The sequence below is a fragment of the Halichoerus grypus genome, chromosome 2 (genome assembly GCF_964656455.1).
Source record: "Halichoerus grypus chromosome 2, mHalGry1.hap1.1, whole genome shotgun sequence".
In the NCBI taxonomy this organism is placed as follows: Eukaryota; Metazoa; Chordata; class Mammalia; order Carnivora; family Phocidae; genus Halichoerus; species Halichoerus grypus.
Window position 1 is genome coordinate 117504091 of NC_135713.1, and position 20508 is coordinate 117524598.

At 45.6% G+C, this 20508-nt stretch overlaps 1 long non-coding RNA gene across 1 annotated transcript in view; it reads right to left on the reverse strand.

The window, feature by feature from the left end:
* The window catches only part of LOC118550951 (uncharacterized), a 360365-nt gene that overhangs the window by 294782 nt on the left and 45075 nt on the right, over positions 1-20508 (reverse strand). Inside the window, exon 4 of the long non-coding RNA XR_013445824.1 lies at positions 11178-11273. This is a non-coding gene — a long non-coding RNA (uncharacterized LOC118550951). The remainder of the gene's footprint in view (positions 1-11177; positions 11274-20508) is intronic.

Genomic DNA, 20508 nt, shown 5'->3' on the forward strand with positions numbered 1-20508 from the left:
GCCTCTCATTCTGTTCCTTGGCGAGCAATCCCCACTTGTCCTTGTTGTATTCAGAGCTGAGCCCCAGCTCTCTTTCCTCCTGCAATACCCTTTTTGTGAGAGCCCTGAATAAAATCTGCCTTATTGTAACCAGTGTCAGAATAATTTTCTTCAACAATATACTAAGGCTTGCATCAAGGGAGAAGGTTTCCCCTTCGTGAAAATTCTCCATTCACATCCCAGTCAAATAGCACCCCCAGATCTCCTCCAAGAGCCTCCTCTCTCTCTTCCTGACCGCGAGCAAACCTATAGCAACAACTGCATTGGTTTCCCCGTCACCAGCCTGGGGATCTTTGTCTCTCACGGGCTGGCTGCCAGCCCCTGGCTTCACGACAGTCCATTCACGCAGAGAGCACAGCTATGAAAATACAGAAATGCATTTCCCATCTGGAAACGCCTCAGAGCTAAGTAGTATGTGGGATGTGATGGTGTTCGTCTACCAGCACAAGAGTGAGGGTAAGAGCAACACTACTGACACGAGGAGACTGCTAGGAGACAGCCAGTGCGTCAGCAAGAGCTAAATTTAGCAACTGAAGCCTCGAACTTCACTCTTTCAGGAAAAAGAGCAGCAGGAGAATGTATGAACATATTTATATGAAAGAACCTTTGAGAGGTGGAGAGAATCCACATCCTAAGTGACCTGCTGCTACTTCTCGCAGAATGAGGGTGGAGAAGGAGCTCTCCTGGGGAGCCTGGCCCCAGGTCAGGGGAAGGGCTCCACGCCCTTGCCCAAGGAACTAAATCCCCCCCAGCGGAACATCCCTTTGGACCCCACAGTACATAGTACTAGGGAAGTACAAAGGAAGCTGCAGACTGGGAAATTCAAATGTTAATTGCTGGGGGCAAAGGGAACAGGTGCATTTTGAAAAACTGGAACTTCTGGAAAAACCTGTAACAGCTTTCAAATAGATTTTGCTTTCTAGTAGAGTGGCTTCTATAAAAACACTCATCTAGGCACCAAATGCCTACAGGGAGGCTTTGGAAGCCTGGGAGAAAAGACACAGAAGCCCAGGCAATTCAAAGTGGTGCTGGAGCTCAGGCCCCAGCTCTGCAGGTAGCCAGCTCTGTGGGGTTGAGCCAGGTACCCCCTCCAGGCTAAACACCACTGTCTGTGAACCCAAGGCTGTGCTCTAGGACATTTTCACATCCTCAGATACTATATAGTTCTGGATGTATACTGCATAGAAAAGGGGGTGGGCAGCATCGGATCCCTCCCCCAACCCCACTGCCCGCTCCAATCAAGCATTCTACCTTGACCTCAATAAAAGATCTATTATTAAAACATTTCATTCACCACACTCTTAAAAATATATTGGTGCCCACAAAGGGCTAATATTTTTACTATAAACAGAGTCTTTATAAATCAGTAAAAAAAATATAAGCACTCCAACAGGAAAATGAATAAAGGGTGTGAAGAGCAATTCACACACACACAACCAAACACACAAATAGCTATTAATTCTATGAAAAAAAAAAAAGTTCAGCCTTACTGTAACCAGAAAAAGGGCATATTAAAATAAAATTGAAAGAGCTTTTCTCACATATCAATTAGCAAGTTCCTAAAAATCCAGTAATACCCAGCAAGGGCCAGATTCTGAGAATTCTGAAGCCCTATGCACCACCTAATTTATCACGGGTAACCTGACCAGATAAAGACAAAAAGTCTTAAGTGGATATCCCATTTGACCTTCCCTACCATTCTAAAGCTCTGTCCCACAAAACTATTTAAGGATGGACATAAAGAGGGGCGCCTGGGTGGCTCAGTGGGTTAAGCATCTGCCTTCGGCTCAGGTCATGATCCCAGGATCCTGGGATCGAGCCCTGCATTGGGCTCCCCACTGAGTGGGGAGTCTGCTTCTCCCTCTGCCTGTCGCTCCCCCTGCTTGTGCTCTCTGACAAATAAATAAATAAAATCTTAAAAAAAAAAAAAGATATCCTTAAGATATCTGTAAGGATTTAACCACAATATTGTTTTATAATCCTAAAAATTTAGAAACAGTCTTCTACCTAATAAAAGGAATACATCTAAATGGTGGAATGTAACAATTTAAAAAATCAAGCTGTAAAAAAGTTCTAAAAATATATAGGAAAATGTTTCTATCATACATTAAGTGAAAAAACACAGATTCTAAATCTATATATACAGTAGAGTCAAATTTTATTTATAGTCTCTCTCTCTATTTAAAAATACACATAGGCACACTGAAATCAATACTGGAAAGAAATAGACAAAAATGCTGCCCGTGTTATCTCTGGCGATATCATTATCATGGGTGGTACTTCCGTGTATGTACTATGCTCTTTTTAAAAAATTCTTAAACAGATAAGTCATTACTTTGTATTCAGAAAAACTCTACATTATTTTGAAAAAGAAACAGATTTTTGAAAAGTGGGTCTTTCCTTCTTTCCAATACGTGAAAGGCACTGAACAACTCCAGCCAGAAGCCTGCCCCAGCCCCCTTGCTCAGGCTAGCATTCAGAAATCTCCTTCCACATCCCTATCTCTGACCCCTAAGGAACTCTCAGTCCCTAGGCCCTACTTTTATGCTTCCCCTCACCCTCTTTTACTCAAAATGATCTGTCATCTGCCATTCATGCAAAGGTCAGATCAAAGCCCAAGTCCACAACAGACACTGAGGGATTCTCCAGTCCTTGTCTATCCTAGCCTTTTACCTTCAAGCAAATGAAGCTATAGAGTGCTGATGGTTTTCATGAGAGTGTCACCAAAGGAGGCTGTTCCCTCTGCTGAGCCTCTCACAACCCCTGAAGTGAGCAGCCATCAGCACTGAGGTTTACCAAGTTGAAGGCAAGAGCCTGGAGCTAGCTTACAGTCCAGGGCTTCCCCAATCCCTCTGCCTGCTGACTCTAGGCCCTCCTCAGCCAGCCAGGGAACCCCTGCTGGGAGGAGATGCCACCCTAGTGTCCCCAGCCCCATTTGGCCAGGGGCATGCCTGTCTGCCCACCCTTCAGTCTCCCTCATTCATCCCCATCTCAACCCTCTGTCCCCTCTCCTGCTTCCGTAATAAAAAGGTTCAGGGAAATTAGAACTTCCTCTCACAACTCATTAGTTTAATTAAAATGGTCTAATCTTCTGCTGTCCTATTTCTCATTTTCAGCCAGAATACTGTGAGTCAGAACTTGCTCAGCTGTGATTGATAGAAGCCACCAAAGTCAGCCTGGCTTAAGTGGGGGAAAAATGGAATTCATTAGCTCGTGTCATTGGGGAGTCCAGGGTGCACACCTAGCTTCAGGCATGGCTAGATCCAGGGGCTCAAATACCAGTGCTCTATCTGTCCTGCTTTCTCCATTTGGTGAGCAAGATATCCACTAAAAGCCTCACACTCACGTCCTACCAATTTCCCCAAAAATAGACCACCATCTTCCTCATAGAGCTCTGGCAGCAAAGTGCTGGAGAGAAATCAACTGGCTCAGATCACATGACCACTCCGAGGGACACAGGGCAGAGGTCAGCCCCACCCAACACAGGAAAAGGTGTTCTCTTCCTAAAAGGGAGTGGGAGATCCTGAGAACGACATCAACAACAGATTTCCACCTAAACAAATCTCTCTCACTTTAAGAACAAGTCCGTTTCTTGGCACAAGTATTCACTGGCAGCAGTAAGCCTGAGTGACACCATAGGGCTGCGGTCACGTTGCCACCAGGCAGAGTGAATTATTAGCTAACTCTCACAAGAAGTGCTCCAATACTATAACAGAAGTCCAGATGAGAACAGGGCATGTTTTAGTTAAGTTTACTGAGGTGTGATTTACGTACAGAATTCACCCATTTTACTGAAGAGCTCTATCAATTTTCATAAAAGCACAGAGTTGTGTAACCACCACCACAGTCCAGACAGAGAACATTTCCATCACCCCAAACAGTTGCTTTGTGCCAACCAACCCCTGCCCCCCTTCCCAGCCCCGGCAACCTCTGATTTGTTTGACGTCCTTATAACGGTGCCTTTTCTAGAATATCATGAAATTATTCAGTGTGTAGCCTTTTGAGTCTGGCTTCTTTCACTTATCACAATGCTTTTGAGATTTATCTATGTTGGTGTACATATCATTAGTTCATTCCTTTCATCGTTGAGCATTACAGATATATATATACACACACCCCAAAATTTTTAAAAATTCACCTATTAAAAAGCTTGATCTAAAATACTGATAAGATGGGGGCGCCTGGGTGGCTCAGATGGTTAAGCATCTCCCTTCGGCTCGGGTCATGATCCCAGGGTCCTGGGATGGAGCCCCATGTCCAGCTCCTGGCTCAGCAGGGAGCCTGCTTTTCCCTCTGCCTCTCCCCCTGCTCGTGCTCTCTCTCTCTGTATCTCTGTGTCTCGAATGAATAAATAAAATCTTTAAAAAATAAAATAAAATAAAATACTGATAAGATGTATAATTTTATGTATCACTTCAACAGATGTTTAAGTTTCCTCTGTGTGCCTAGGAACGGGGGTTACATCAGTAAGCGAGATAAGGTACCCCCGTGGTGCTTTCATTTTAAAGCAAAGAGACAAAATAAATGTTTATCAGGTGGTGAGAAATGACAGGAGGCAACACAGAACAGTACAAAAGATGGAGGGGGTGGCAGTGTTGTAAAAAGGTGGTCAGGGGAGCACCTGGGTGGCTCAGATGGTTAAGAGTCTGCCTTTAGCTCAGGTCATGATCCCAGGGTCCTGGGATTGAGTCCCACATCGGGCTCCCTGCTCAGTGGGGAGCCTGCTTCTCCCTCTCCCTCTGCCGTTTCCTCCACTTTTGCTCTCTGGCTCTTTCTGTCAAATAGATAAATAAAATCTTTTAAAAATTAAAAAAAAAATTTTTTTAATAAAATTTTTTTTAAAAGGTGGTCAGGGAACACCTCTGAGGGATCCAGAGGGAACAAAGAACCAGAAGCCCTGAAGTGACTTACACCAAGAACATTCCAGGCAGAAGGAACCAGCAGAGCAGAGGCTTGGGGCTCACCGAGCTGGGAGTGTTTGAGGAGCAGCAAGCTGACCAGAGGCTGCAGTACGCACAGCAAGGGAGGGAGCTGAAATGGGAGGGAAGGCAGAGCCTCACAAACCTAGGTAAGGCCTTTGGGTTTCACCCAAGTGAGGCGGGAAATGATTGAATCCAGATGCCCCATACCATTTGCCTTCTCCACACAGACGTTCAGGTGGCTGGGACCTCGGGAGATGGTTGCACAGCCTCTAAGTAACAGCAACAACAAACCCAGTCTGCACACCCACCACCACTTCATAGAGGAGACCTCCTGGGACCTGGGACACCACCTCACTATCATCCTCGGCCTCCCAGCAGGACCAGCCAAATAATTTCCCAGCTCCACATAAGGTCACCAGATAAAATACAGTGGAATCTGAATTTCAGATGCACAATGAATAATTTTTAATATAAGTGTGTCCCAAATATTACAAGGGATATATTTATACAAAAAAAATGAAAACGAGGGGCTCTTCATTCAATAAGTAAGAATTCCAAGACAGTGGCAGCAGAGCATTGAAGGAGGAAACCCTTTTAAGTACAGGGACATGCATGGCTATGCTGGATGAAGCGGCACAGTGGAGCTGCTCCCCCTCTCCCCAGACAGCCCTCTTGTCTCCATGGGAGACAATTCAGAGCTGAGCCTTCCTAAACATCTGACCTACCGCCTCCTCTTTCCGCTGCCTTACAGAGCAAACCATCTAAATGGAAACTCAAATTCTTGGTCCCACACACGCTCCCACATGTGCATCCTCCTTGCCTTTTCCCCACCTGCTCCAATGGGAGCCACATCCTTCAGACAGAGTACCCTCCCCATCTGAGCCCTAGATCCCACCCCCTCCTGCTCCCACAGGTGCTTGCACTATTTGTTACCCACCTCTTCTCTGTCTCTGCAACTTCTGGTCTACCAGAAATCTACTTCTCACCAGCAATTCAACAGGCCCAAGTCTTCCCTGTGTTTTTGTTTTGTTTTGTTTTGTGTGTTTTTTTTAAACCTTCCTTGGATCCTCCCATAGCTCTATAGCTACCACCCCTTCTATCCAAACCCCCCTACTCTCCCACATCCCAGTGTCCTGTCAACTTCCTGCTACCAAGTTGTGGCACTCTATGGCACAGCCCTCGCTACAATCTGTCAATTACCACGGTACCCATTTCTCAGGGCTTACCTTTCCCTCATTAAAGCCATCTTTCCTTGGCTTTAGTAACACCAAATTCTCCTGAATTCTTCTATTTGAGGCAGCAACTTCCCAGTTTCCTCTGTGGGCCCCCTTTTCTTATACACTGGGATTCTGAGGCTTGTCCTACACTCCCTATTCACATGTTGCACATTCACCCACAGTGGAATCCAAAGGTTGTACATGAAGAAGCCCCACATCTCTCTAGCATAGACTTCTATCCTGAGTTGCAGACTCTAAAGTCTACAGGACAGCTCTACTATACGTCCTTGAACTTGACATGTGGGACATCAGACTTAAAAAAAAAAAAAAATTGGACTCATTCTCCTCTCCCCTCTCCCCTGGCACCACCTCCTGTTTTCTGTATCTGAATGGCAGGTCCACCAACCCATGTCTAAGCCACAAATTCAGGTGTTATCCTTGATTCTTCCTTCTCCTTCACCTTTATATCACCAAATCTTATCAATTCTGCTTTCTAAATACCTTTTGATAGCACACATACCCTTCTCCCTGCCCCCCTGTTTCAGTTACCACTATGTCAGCCGCACTAGAGTCTTCCAACAACCTCCTAGCCCATGCCTCTTTCTAATCTTGGCACCTCCGGTCTCCACCCAGCAGCCCTAGCTCCATCTGTTCTCCAGCCTCATCCCCTCGTGCTCCCCTTCACACAGTATGGCTCAAGGTTCCCATGATATCTTTCACTTCTCAGCTAGACCATGCCATCTCTTGCCTCCCTCTGGGCTTTTTGCACCTGCTGTTTCCTCTGCCTGGAATGCTCCTTCCAGCCCTCTTTACTGCCTCACTCCCTCAACAAGGCTAACTCCTGCTCAACAGCCAGGGGAAGCAGTAAGGACAGTGGTCAAGACATATTCGAAGTAAAAAAAAAAAAAAAAAAAAAAGACATTCCAAGTCAGGCTTCCTGAGTTCAACCACAGTTCCACCTCTTTCCAGGTGTGTGACTTTAACCTTTCCAAGCTTCAATTTCCCTTTCAGAAAAATGAGAATAATAATTGAGGACACATCATTGGTTGAGTACCCAGCTATCTCTCTTCTTCCTCACTAACAGAACCCCAGTTTCTTTCAGAGGCCGCATGCTCATTCTAGGGAATCCATCATGATTGGTTTAAGTAAATTATAGAAACCCACCTTCCTTTTGCCAGTGATTAATCCTGACCAATACAACTTAAAAAGAAGTTGGCTGAGGACTTCTAGAAACACAGTACTACCCTTAGAACCAGGCAAGAGAGGTCCCTTCCCTGAGCCCCATGCTTTAGAGGGTCTCATCTATCACAAACACACACGTAAAAGCTAAAGAACACACGGGCACCTCTGTCCCTGAGGGTCACACAGCACGACTTATAACCCTCAGCATCTGCTGTGATGACCAACACTGTTCAGATGCCAGACCAACACTTCCCATCTCTTGCCCTACATCCTCAAAAAAAGGTAGCTGCCCTCCAAATGAGAAGGTTGTGGATTGTGCTTTGGCCACCACCAGAGACCAACACTGCTATGACTGTAAGGAAGACCTGAGTGGCAGGAGCCTTCACAGAAGAGAGAAGACAAACGAGCCTGTTGGGTCCTTCCTCTCAGCACAAAGGCAGCACATTCTTGCAAAACAAAGTATAGGAACTCACGAGTCCTGAATATCCATTTTCTTGCTTCTGTTCCTATTCATGGTTCCAGAGGTACTCACACTTCAGAGCTATAGTAACGCCAGCTGCAAACAGCGGTTGAGGAACACTTTGCAAAATTACATCCTATTGCATATATGCGTGTCATACATGCACATACTCCTCCTCCCACACTCATGTGAAACAGAGCATGCATGAAGCATAATACTAATTCTTTATTTTGCAAATGAAATGGACATTGAGCACTACAACTGCAGATACTAAATTCTTAAAAAAAACTCATTTAACTTTCAAAAATTTGAAATGGCTTCTTAGCTTTAAAATAATTTTGATTACAATTTTAACACTAATTATAAATTTTATTTTGCTTTTTACTTTTCATCGATAAATGTGAACATTTTAGAAGAAAAACAGCTTGCTAAAAAAGATAATTTACATATTATCTCATTTGAATATAATGGCATAATTTTGCATACAAGTTAAATTCTCTTATGCTTGCATTTAAAACCAGCATTTCACAATATAAACGGTAAAAGTTGTGGTCACAATTTAATATTGTAATTGCTTTTCTTAGAACATTAAGTAGCAAATAAATTGCCATAGTCAAAAGAAAGATTACAAAGAAAGTAAAAAAGCTTTACATTTTAGTACCTTAAACGGCACTTCTTCCCCCGCTTTCTAAACCAGGAATCCTGCATTTTCATTTGCACTGGACCCCATAAATTATGTAGCCACCCCTGATGGTGGAGTAGAAAGAGAACAAGCATCTGAGTCCTTGATGTCATTGGTGAGCCCCTGCCAACCTGTGGACCACCAACCCCGTATTTCTTGTTTTGTCCACAATAAATGCCATCGTGACTAAAGCCACTGTTACAAAAGGTTTCTCTTACTTGCAACCAAAAGCACTCCTAACCACTAAACTGCTACCCAGCCCAGGGTTGTTCTGAGGATGAAATGAGGTAAGTCCAGTGACCAGCCAACAGGTCATTTTCGAGCACGGAGTATGAGCGGGCACTACTCTAGCGGTGGAGGTGCCGCAGCCACGCTGGGCACATCACGGGTTTCCATAGGACTCAACACCCCCACACAGTACTTTTCAGAGTAAAAGAGGGAACAAATAAAAGTGATGTCAGGACTAGGGGCGCCTGGGTGGCTCAGTCGTTAAGCGTCTGCCTTCGGCTCAGGTCATGATCCCAGGGCCCTGGGATCAAGTCCCGCATCGGGCTCCCTGCTCCGCGGGAAGCCTGCTTCTCCCTCTCCCACTCCCCCTGCTTGTGTTCCCTCTCTCGCTGTCTCTCTCTCTGTCAAAAAATAAATAAAAATATATATATATAAAAAAAAGTGATGTCAGGACTAAAGGACAGTACCAGGCCAACTAATAAGAGTAAACACTCGACAAACGTTGGCTCTTCTTATTCATGGATTAACTTAAACATCACTTCTCCAGGGAGGCATTCCCAGTTCCCCAAGTCTGCATGACAGACCCACAGCACCCTTTGTGTCCTCTAACACAGCAACTCCCACAGACCGTAGCTCCAGAGCCTTTGACGAGGCCATCCACCGCACCGGACTGTAGTTCCAACAAGGTGGGTACTCTGCCTGTCCCGTCCTCTGCTGTATGCCCAGGGTCTCACAAATAGCAGGCACTCAATTAATACTTGCTAACTGAAATTATTTGGTCTCCTTCTGTATATGCTTGCCTAACCCTGGTGATTCCACCGTGAATTAAATGCTCTTATATGGGCATTTGGGTTCTGGGGAAACAAGACCTGTATTTTATTCACTGATGTGTCCTCTGAAGTCCTAACTGCAGTGCCCAGTAGGTAATGGTACTCAAGCACTATGTGCTGCTCTTCCAGAATCCTCTCCAATGGCCAGACCACGTCTGTGGGGAAGTGAACAACAGGCAGGGAGGCAGGACCTACTGCTCTCATTGCATATCATCTACCACATTATCTAGTTCTAGAAGTTGAGAATGAAGACTCAAGATGGGAGATCCCATTCTAGGCACATGGGCCATATTTCTCTCCTGTCAACTAATTTTTAAATTAGGTCTTTTAAGAAAAAAAGAAGAAGAAGAATGTAGCAGGAGGGGAAGAATGAAGGGGGGGAAATCGGAGGGGGAGAAGAACCATGAGAGACAATGGACTCTGAAAAACAAACTGAGGGCTCTAGAGGGGAGGGGGTTGGGAGGATGGGTTAGCCTGGTGATGGGTATTGAGGAGGGCACGTTCTGCATGGAGCACTGGGTGTTATGCACAAACAATGAATCATGGAACACTACATCTAAAACTAATGATGTAATGTATGGGGATTAACATAACAATAAAAAAATTAAAAAAAAATAAATAAATTAGGTCTTTTAAAAAAAAAAAGATTTTATTTATTTATTTGACAGAGAGAGAGACTGAGCACACAAGCAGGGGGGAGCAGCAGAGGGAGATAGCTTCCCACTCCAGGCTTTCCACTGAGCAGGGAGCCCAATTTGGGACTCAATCCCAGGACCCTGGGATCGTGACCTGAGACAAAGACAGACGCTTAACTGACTGAGCCATCCAGGCGCCCCTAAATTAGGTCTTTCTTGCCACAGCAAGATGTATCATACAGGCGGGGAGGAGAGCCCAACATAGTAGCTCTCCCTATCCACCGGGAACCTGAGCTTACAACCATTAGCACCTCCCTCTTCCCCTTCCCGAATCAGCTTGCTGGGGCTGTTGACTCAGTAAACCAACTCTCCAGAACATCGTTCAGAAACAGCATGCTAGAGGCAAGCAGTGGACCAGAGCTGGGCACTCACCATCCCCTCCCAAGAATTAAGAGACAGCCCCAACACAGGCTCCAAGGAGTCAGAAAGGAAGGACAATAACGGAAAACACAGAGAACGGAAAACACAGAGGCTGCGTGCTCTTCCCTTTTCACATGCAATCACCCCATACTCCCTTTGGGGAACAGATAAAACCACAGCAGGCAGTTTGGCTGGCCCACCCCGGCTAATTACTGCCACCAGACTCCACTGGCAGAGCCCCCTTCAGGGTTCAGGGGAAGGGGAACTGTGCTCTGAACATTCTTCAGCAAAAAGGACCAGCTGTGGTTTGGGGACTAATATCACACCAGGCATCTAGCTGCCCACAGCCATGCCAGGGACCCCGCTCTACCAGGGACCCTGCTGCAGCCAATCAAGTCCACCAGAGCCCACTTTACATCACCACACTCACTATCTTCTCTAAAGCAATCACTCCAACAGAAGGGGGCTAAAAACCATTCAGACATCTGAGCTACTCCCACAAAACACTATCAATTTTGTTTTTCCCATATTGTGTACCCACGATCTCAGAAACACTCCTTACCTTTCACTACTCAGAAAGCCTCTTTCTCCACCTTGTAAGGGATCCTTCATCTTGCTCCCCTCATTAATGTATAAGTCACTGGAACAGCGATTAAACCTAAAATGAAATTTTGAGTTAATTATCTATCTTTAGACTTGGAATTAGCTTCTGTGATCAAAAGTGGATTTTTTTTCTAGAACCCTGTGGATTTTCTCCCCAGCCCCTGATATCTTACTTTCCTACTCTCTCTTTAAAAAAAAAAACAAAAAAAAAAACACCATTTAACTTCACTAGGAAAAAAATAAATGAACCATTTCTGGTTGTGGGAGGGGGTAGGGGGAAACAAGCAAATACAGTGAGGTCCCCCTGGCCCCCATCTGTTCCAAATCTTCTCCTCACAGGATGTAATGTCTGAAAAGCAAGAAAAATATTCCTTCCTCTTCCAACATTCAGCAGGATCTTGCATGCAAAGAGAAGAATGTCTGGTTACTCTGTGGGTTTTCATCTGCTTTTTAACTCACATGTTGCCGAATTACACTGGCCCCTCCATCCCATTTCCCCCACTTCCCAAAGAAAAGCAGTGGGATGGCTGGGAGGCAGCAGGGTTCACCACTAGCAAGGAACATCCTGGTTCTGGCAAAGCTCCCTCCCCTACACCAACCCCTTTGGCACAAAGGATTAGTTCTAAGTCTGGCCAATGACTTCTGCAGAGTTCTTTGCTGAAGACTTGCCAGAGGGATGCCTGGGCCCCCAGAGGAAGTGGGGCCAGCCCCAAGAGTAAAAGGAGTGGGCTCAGAATCCCGAACTTCTTGTTCTGCACGCTCACCCCCTGCTTCCAGGCACTTTGCGCGGATGTCCACACGCAGCCAACTCCTGGACATCTGAACAGGAAGGATGTTCCCCAGTAGCTCGCAACAGCCGTCACTGATGCCTTTCCAGGACCGGGAGGGCGATATTTATAGGAATGGCAGCCAGCCAAACCAGGGCAGCTCCAACTTTATTTCAACCAACCCTCCTTGCGTCTTCTATAGTTCTCCTTCGAGTTAAATGGGGAGGCATTCCTCCCTTTATTGCTTGATTTTTACTCAGGGAAGGAGACTCTCATTAAAATGACTGAAAAGCTGGAACAGGACCCACATGGTCCGCCCCTCCCCCTTGGCTCTCAGTCTTCCTCCCCTGTGCCCCCCAGCCACGTCCACCTCCACCTTCTTGACCTCCCCAGACACTCTCCTTGGTACATGCTCCTTTTTTATGCCTGGGCAACACAGAACCCCTTGCAGCCCTCCAGGTGAGCAAAACTCCCTCTTAACCTGGGCCCAGATTATCCTTCCGGCCACTCCCTCATCCTTTCTTATCACATCCTACAAGAAAGACCCTGCAGGGTCTCACCCACCCCCACACACCCCTTCTCTGACCTTCTTTCCTTCCACTTTTCCTCTGCAGACCTCTTCCTCCTCACGGTTGCTCAGACACACCAACCCACCCCTCACAGCCTTCCCACTTGCTGTTTCCTCTTCCTGGGACACTTTCTTCTGGGGTGTTTGAAAATCTGGCTCCTTGACACCGTTTACATTTCTGCTGGGAAATTACCTTCCTCAAGAGGCCTTGCTAACACTGTCTGATAAAAAGCAGCCCCCATCTCTCTCTAGCTGCTCTCTCCCACGCGTCCTTTATTTTAATTCGCAGCACCTTTCACCACCACCAAACACTCTCTTTGACCAAACTTCTGTAAGGCTCCTCTGAGCCCTTGTCAACTAGGCCTCCACCTTGGCCAGGCTTCAACAATGAGTCTTGCTAATGAGCTCGTACTCTTGATATCTGACCAAATTCCTCCACCCCCCACCTCTGATGTTTAACTGCTTGGCCTGCCTTCTGCAAGAATCCTGAGGATTTAACAAGAATTTCCCCACCCTTGATGTCTCCTCCATCCACGGACCCACTTCCACTCATTACAGATGTCCAGCTATCTTCGTTATATTCAGCATTGAGCTCACTCTCTTTTCCCTACAGAAACAGTCCTGATCAAGCCTTCCTTACCGTTTTAACCTGTGCCACAGTAATTTTTCTTCACCACCACCTAACATGTGATCTCTTCGTTCATCTGTGTCTCCCCACTGGATTGGCAGGGTCTGCACGTGTCCTGCCCTCCAGCAGCCTCCTAGCTCCTAGAGCATGTCTGACATCCCGCCGACGCTCAACAACTCTTTGTTGAATGAACAAACCTAGCTACTTCCACTTGTCTCTCACTGTCCGTTTACCTGCCGCCTCCTCTGGGAAGTCATTCCTGAATCTTCCAAGGCTTGACCCTGTACCTCACCTAGCAGTGATCCTACTGATCACAAGGGATTCAGTCTCTGGTTTAATATGTATATTAACATGTACATGAATATGTATGTATAATTTGCTACCTATATAATATACTGATATACAGTACAAAGCAGAGAAATCTATCTTGACCATCCACCCTCCTTCCCTTCCACGCCACCCACTTCCAGTGTTTTCTCCATCTATACAGTCCGACACATGTCTGTTTGTGTGTGTCTCCTCCTCCCAGCACATAGACACTGCCTGACCCCTAGCAGGGGCTTAATTAACAAGGGGAGAGGAGGGGCGCCTGGGAGGCTCAGTTGGTTAAGCGACTGCCTTCCGCTCAGGTCATGATCCTGGAATCCCAGGATCAAGTCCAGCATCCGGCTCCCTGCTCAGCAGGAAAGCTGCTTCTCCCTCTGACCCTCCCCCCTCTCGTGCTCTCTCTCTCTCTCTAATAAATCTTTAAAAAAAATTTGAAAATAAAAATAAAAGGGGGAGGGAGTGCTTGATATCTGAGTGGTGAGTTCAGGCCCCACATTGGGCGTAGAGTTTACTAAAATAAAAAGGGGGAGGAAGAGGAGCAGTGTGGGGCTGAGAGCCAGGTCTCTGCTCTCCAAAACCAAGCCCAGCTTGGCCCCCATCTTCCTGGCTTTGTCCACCCACAGAAGGAGAGATGCCACACTGCAGGCTGCCCTGCAAGAGGGAGGTTAGTCTACCACAGAGTGGGGCTCCTGGAGAGCCTGAGGGTTCATTAGGCCCGGAAAGCCAGGGGAGCCAGGGCCCTGTGGTTGGTGAATTCCAGCCTGCTTGGAATCTGGGGGGGGGGGGTAGCATGGGGGTGGGGAGAGTTGATTGTAGAAACCGCCCAAGTAGGTTTCCACATAAAGGAAAAGCAAACAGAGGAAGGCTCTTCCTCAGCCCTGTGAGCCTCTCAGAGGAGGGCAAACCTTCAAGTGTTTGTTGAAAACCTAATCGGATTAAAAATGCTTTGAAAGGGCTGAAGAGGAAATAGACTCTGACCCCCTCCACTAGCCTGCAGCCTAAGCTCTGTCACTTTCCCTTCCCGCGGACTCTGTCTCCAGGTACTATACGTATGTATGTACGTAGACAGACCCAGGTCTAGGAAGGTACCTGGGGCAGAAGTGGGAACCAACCGTCGTCGTCGTCCACTGAGAGCTACAAACTCCCCTAACTGCCAAGAAAGAGAGCTTCTGGAGAGCAGCTCAACCAGCCAGGATTGGAAAAAGGGTGAGCGCTACACATAGCCTTCACTTCACTCACCCCAGAGTCTGGAGATACTTCAAGTGCTGGGCCCCTGCTTCCTGGGAGGCTCTTAATTATCAGCCACCCCACCCCCACCCCAGGTGGGTGGATCTCCTTTCTCACAGCCAATTCATCCCAAGAAGTTCCAGGTGAAGTGAGTGTCCCAAGTGGGTTTGTCAAACAATAACTAAAGGAAAAGACAATCCTTACCAAATACTCCAGATTTTGGTTCTCTCTCTGTTGGACAACTTTACCAGATCCTGTCACCCAGTACCATCATGCTAGGATGACCGAGCACCCCAGGTTGCCAGGGACTGTCCTGGTTTGAGCCCTTAGAGTATCCCATCCCAGGATGGTTGGGTCCATCACTGCGGCTTCCCCAACCTCCTTCCCTCCCTCCCCACGGTTTCAGATAGGCACATATTTGGGGAAGGTGGGCTTCCTGATATTGTTCCCTAATGCTCATGCCCTTGCTGGGTTTTAGAAGGAAGGAAAGTGGTGAATCTATAGGTTGAATTACTTTCTTTCAACCAAATATTTTAATTTAAAAAAGAAGGAGATAGATAAGAACACTGCCAAACACTCAGCGCTTTCTCTGCTGAATATACAAGGCCTTCTTAAATCCTATGAGGTAGATACCATTTTCCCGATTGGGAAAGTGTGGCCCCAAATCACAGATACTGAGTGGCAGGGCTGGGACCCCAATCCAGACAGTGACACCAGAGCTCCCAAACTTACTGTCTTATATTGTGATCCCTAAAGATGAAGAGTCCTTGTCATTTTGATCATGGAGGACAGAAACAACCTGAAGTGACTTATGCCAGATGGACAAAGCACACATAAGTGGAGCAACTCACCAAGAAAACGGGATCGTGAGACTGTGACCATAAGCTCTCCTACGGATGGTACCCGTAGCTGCTACAGGGAGATGGCCAGTCTCGTGGACAGTTATGGCACCGAGGCCCTGCAGAGCAAGGCAGAGCTTCACCCCGGAAGCCCCTAACACGGGCCCCGCCCCCGTCCACCCTCCCAAGGGCTGCCAGATGAATCCACTCAAACCCCAGATCTGAGAGTGTTCCTCCAGCCCTGTCTGGCATGTCAGCAGCTACACTGCATAATAAAATCCAGGTCCCTCAGCCCGAGTCTCTTGTCTGTTGCCCTGAAAATAGAAGTGAGGGCCGACTCTACAGGAACCAATTTGGCAGCATAGGTCATAAACTTTGATACAAGTGCATGCCCTCTGACTTTATAATCTCTCTTCTAGGACTTTCCCCCAAGGAAATGGTTGTTAACTGGCAGTGACTGACAGAAAAAGGGTGACATTTTACACATAAAGGTGTTCATACATAGGGTTATCTGGAATGAGGAACTTGGAATAATTCCTATGACTAACGATAAAGAAATGGTTAACTAAACTATGATGCATCTGATATATCCATTCAATTGGATATTATGGAACCACTGAAATGTATGTTTATGAGTTGAAAATAGCATGGAAAATGCTTCGGCTACCATGTTAAGCATAACAAGCAGGAAATAAAATTATAAAGACAATGTGATCACAACTATGTGAAAATAAAAATACTACTTGCAGGGAAAGGACCAAAAGGAAACGAACACCATGAAGAACTTGCACTTACTAAGTAAGCATCCTGCTAACGAACTGCTTTATATTCTTATCTCACCTAACCTTCATGATAAGTTAGAAACTACTTTGATCTTCCCTTTACCAAGGAGAAAATCCAAGCTCCAAGAAGATAATTAAGCTGCCTAAAGGGTGCCCCCAGCTAATAGTGGGGAAAGAAGGGATCTGAATTCAGATTTGGCCGATTTGAGGCCCGTGCCCTCATCCTCCACACTGTTCCACACCCAGGTGTAGACAGTAGCTTAATTTGGCGGGTGAACTGCAGGCAAGGGTTTCCCTCGACTTTCCACTTTATTTTCCACATTGTCTATATTAACCACTATGACACTGTTGAAACATTTTTTTTTCATTTCAAAGGAATAATCCAGGTTTATAACACTTGGTATGTTGTATTCCTTTTTTAATGTAGGAAACAATACACTCAGGACCAAACCACATTTAACAACAACAAACCTTCATCTTCCATTCTCCACAGTTTGGCTCTCTGCTGTCCTGCTGGCCACATTTCCCACACTCCTTTCTCATCGTCGTTAAATCACTAAGCTATTAGGTGACATGGTCAGGTCTACAGTTCGGAAAGAACACCTCTGGTGGGGAGAGGCAGGTGGAGAGGCAGCTGGAGGTGGTGGGGGCAGGTGAAGGGGTCCCTCTGGAGATAAGCCAGCAAATGGCCAGGGCATAACACACTCGTGGAAGGGACATGCTCACAGTGTCCGAGAGAGACAAACCATCCATGGAAAAGCATCAGCAGTAAACAAAAGAAACAGCAGGAGGACTGGGAGCCAGGACCTGAGGGAATGCCACCCCCCACCCACACCCCCCGCACTCCCCGCATGCACCCCACCCACCCCCAACCCCATTCGCCACTGCCGCTGTCTCAGGGCCCCCTGGCTGTGGCTCCAAGGAAGCCAGGAGACACGAAGGCCTTGAGCCTGGATAGAAGTGGCGAGGGCAGTAGGACCACCACCAGCCACACGGCCATTCTGGACCCAGCCTCCCTTGGGGTGCTTTTTTTCTAGTTTGAGGGAGAAAGCAGGCTTTTTTACAAGACAGCTTGGCTGCAACAGAGCAGTAGCAACACAAAGTGTGAAAAGTTGCAACAAAGATGCTCATATTTCACTCACTCTTCCCAATCTTAGCACATTGGAGGGCTTTCCAAGTAAGGAAGCCACAATATCACTGGGGAAAATAAAATGCAAAGGAGGAAACTTTCAACAGTGTTTCTTAGCCTTTGGGGGGTCTGAGAACGGCCTCCGGAGAGGCTGTTTAAATGCTGATTTTTCAGGCTCACCCGTGAACATTCTGATTTCATAGATCCCGCTCAAGCTCAAGAGTCTGCCTTTTATTGAGCATCTCCCCAAGTTGCTATTGGATCCTACCTGCTAAGAAACCCTGACTTACGGTGTCTTATGGATGTAAGGATTGACATCTGGGGAACATTTCTAATTACTTCATCTTAAAAAAAAAAAGCATATTGCAAAGGGTATACAGGGAATTTTTTGTATTATTTTTGCAACTTTTCTGTAAGACAAATTATTTCAAAATAAAAACTTTTAAAAAAATACATATTACAAAAGTAATATGTGCCTATAATAAAATATTTTTAGGGGCACCTGGGTGGCTCAGTCGGTTAAGCGTCTGCCTTCGGCTCAGGTCATGATCCCGGAGTCCCAGGATTGAGCCCACATTGGGCTCCCTGCTCAGTAGGGGGTGGGGGGTCTGCTTCTCCCTCTGCCCCTCACCCCGCTCTTGTGCGCTCTCTCAAATAAATAAAATCTTAAAAAAAAAAAACCTTTTTTTTAACAGTACTGCATTAGGTAAAGTAGAAAACAGACATACGGGGTGTCTGGGTAGCTCAGTAGGTTAAGCATCTGATTTTTGGTTTTGGCTCTTGTCATGATCTCAGGGTTGTGAGATCAAGCTCGCCTCGGGCTCTGTGCTGAGAGTAGAGTCTGCTTGGGATTCCTTCTCTCCCTCTCCTTCTGCCCCTCTCCCCAACTCACGCACATGCTCCCTCTCTCTCTCTCTCTCTCCCTCTAAAATAAACAAATCAATTAAAAAAAAGAAAGAAAGAAAGAAAAGAAAACAGACATCCCCCTTCACTGTCTCTCCTCCTCCACTACCAGGCTAATCCTACTCTTCAAACTAACCAGTGTGAATAGTCTGGTACATATTAGCAAACAAGTCAGACTTTCTCTGTGTCTTTTCATTTTTTAACAATAACTTATGCCTACAAGAATGTGGTGAAAATGACCCTCAAAATTACTGGTCGAAATGCAAATTAATATAGCCCTTTTGAAAAGCAATTTAGCAATGTATATCAAAAATCATAAAACATTTATATTCTAAGACCTACCAATTCCATGTGTAAGAATCCCTCCCAAGGATAGCACTCTCCTGGAATAGTATGCATTTTTTTTAAAAAAGATTTTATTTATTTATTTGAGAGAGAGAGAGCACGAGCTCGAATGAGGGGAGGGGCAGAGGAGGAAGAAGAGGGAGAGAGAGAATCTCAGGCAGACTCCCAGCTGAGAGTGGAGCTCGAAGCAGGGCTCAGTTTCAGGAATGCTGAGATCATGACCTAAGCTGAAATCAGGAGTCAGACACTTAACCGACTTAGCCACCCAGGCATCCCCCTTGTTTTTTCAATTGTGGTAAGAATACTTAACATCAGATCTACCCTATAAACCAATTTTTGAGTGTATAATACATTACTGTTGACTATAGGGACAATGTTGTATAGCAGATCTCTAGAACTTACTCATCTTGCTTAACTAAAACGTTATGCCCACTGATTAGTAATTCCCATTTCTCCCTCCCTCCTTCCAGCCCCTAACACCACCATTCCACTGTTTCTATGAAGACTACTCTACATACCTCATAAAGGGAATCATGTAGTATTTGTCTTTCTGTGATCAGCTTATTTCATTTAGCATGATGTCTTAAGGTTCATCCATGTAGTCACATATTGTAGAACGTCCTTCATTTTTAAGGCTGAATAGTACTCCATTATATATATATACCAGTTTCTTTATCCATTCATCTGTCGATGGACACTTAGATTGCTTCCACATCTTGGCTGTTGTGAATAGTGCTACAATGAACCTAGGAGTGCTAATATCTCTTTGACATCCTGATTTCAATATTTTTGGGTAAATATCCAGAAGTGAAATTGTTAGATCATAGGGTATTTCTATTTTTAATTTTTTTTTAAGAACCTCCATACTGTTTTCCAAAGCAGCTGCACCATTTTGCATTCCTCCCAAATGTGTGCAAGGGTTCAAACGTCTCCACATCCTTGCCAACACTTTTTTTTCTTTTATAAAAGCCATCTTGACAGGTGTGAGATGCTATCTCATTGTGGTTTGATTTGCATTCCCCTGATAATTAGTAACAGTGATCATTTTTTCATTTACCTGTCAGCCTCTTTGTCCTCTTTAGAGAAATGTCCTCTCAAGCCCTAGCCCACTTGAATCAGGAAATCAGGTTTTTTAAACTATTGAGTTTTAAGAAGTATGCAATTATTTAAAATAACATCATGAAGTAACAAAGAAGATAGTTCTGATGATGTTAGTGAAAAAGAAAAACAGCATAAACATTTTACATATCCTACAATTATCAAGTTTTTATTTTTCTAATTTAGTTTTTTAAAATAGGTTAAACTAAGGAAATAAAACTAAATTGCTAAACAGTATGTTACGGAGGTGTTATTTGAGTGAAACTTCTCTCTCTCTTTTTTTAAACTTGCAGGTTTGGTTTTTTTTAAAGTTTATTTCTTTATTTTAGAGAAAGAGAGAAAGTGCATGTGCACGAGCCCAGGGGAGGGGCAGAGGGAGAGATACAGACTCCCTGCTGAGAGCGGAGCCCTAAGTGGGGCTCCATCCCAGGACCCTGAGATCCTGACCTGAGCAAAATCAAGAGTTGGAAGCTCAACCGAATGAGCCACCCACGCGCCCCTTGAGTGAAACATTTCTATTATTTCTCTGTTGAGTGCTCAGCACTTGGATTTTGCAGAAAGACTGACAGACCTGGGTGAGAAATCCATCTCCCACTTTCCACATGTACAACTTTTTTTTTTTAAAGTAGGCTCCACTCCCAGCATGAAGCCCAACCCGGGGCTTGAGCTCATAACCC